The following is a 1,095-nucleotide window of genomic DNA, read 5'->3' as shown; positions in this document are numbered from 1 at the left end:
ACACACACACACACACACACACACACACACACACACACACAGGATTTAAGTAATCAGGTAGTACTGATAACGATACAAGAGAAAACGATAAGGCGTGCGTAAAGTTATAAATGGCAGAGAATTATTATGAGGAAAATTTATTTAACAGCAAAAAAATTCAAATATTACGACAAATTGTTTCGTAACTTAAAGCATGTAAGGATAATTCATACTATTATATTTAATAATAAATAAATTGCTTACATCTCTGCATTTATGCAAAATGCAAAAAATCTTTTAAAAACAATGCTACGTTCTTAGGTGAAGGAAGAGCTTTGTTAAATCCTTAATTCTCGACGTTACGTCGAGAAGTTAGAATTTAACTAATTTAGTATTTAATTAATGTTACAGATTTTAAAATAATTTCCTTATTAATACTTTATGCTAATAACTAGAATGTATTTAATTCATGCTGATTATTATATGTGAAGTTATTTGTTCTTCCTGGATCAAAAGAAAGAAACAGGGGCACAAACACATACGCAAACGCAGACACACAAACGCTCATGCACACACACACATACACTCACTCACATACAAGAATTATGTAACATCAAACTTATACAAACTCTACATGATCTTATGAACAGTAAAATCGTTATGTTTAAAAGTGGCAAAAATAATTAATTTTTTATAGCGGACAAAGGTGAATATTTTGCAAAAAAAATTATGAATATGATAAACGATAAGAGAAAAATTTATCAAAATTAAGAAAGATAACATTCCACAATAAAACATTAAACTCAACAAATTAATTACCGCTGTAATAAAAGTGCAAGTACAATATAATACTTCTCATTAGCAAATGGTATTCACCCCATTCATATAACCATGGAATCGTTAAGATTTACAAAAAAAAAAAAAGAAAAAAATAGCTCGCTCTTATTTATTGTTTTTATGGTAAACATACCCGTTTAGGCACGGTCGATAAACAGCTAGACGGAATTATCAATTAATACGCATACTAGTTACAGAGCTGATGAATGCACAGAGAATTAAATAAATATTCAATTATTAAAAAAAGATCATCGCATGTATTTCACCCGACCACAAACT

General features: G+C 29.1%; 1 protein-coding gene across 1 annotated transcript in view; it reads right to left on the bottom strand.

The window, feature by feature from the left end:
• Positions 1-1,095, bottom strand: part of LOC106867390 (uncharacterized) — a 26,687-nt gene that overhangs the window by 1,919 nt on the left and 23,673 nt on the right. The gene's annotated exons all lie outside the window — the stretch shown is intronic.

Source organism: Octopus bimaculoides, chromosome 7 (assembly GCF_001194135.2).
Source record: "Octopus bimaculoides isolate UCB-OBI-ISO-001 chromosome 7, ASM119413v2, whole genome shotgun sequence".
Taxonomy (NCBI): domain Eukaryota; kingdom Metazoa; phylum Mollusca; class Cephalopoda; order Octopoda; family Octopodidae; genus Octopus; species Octopus bimaculoides.
Note: the sequence above shows the minus strand (reverse complement) of the source record. Positions and strands in the feature narration are given on the sequence as shown.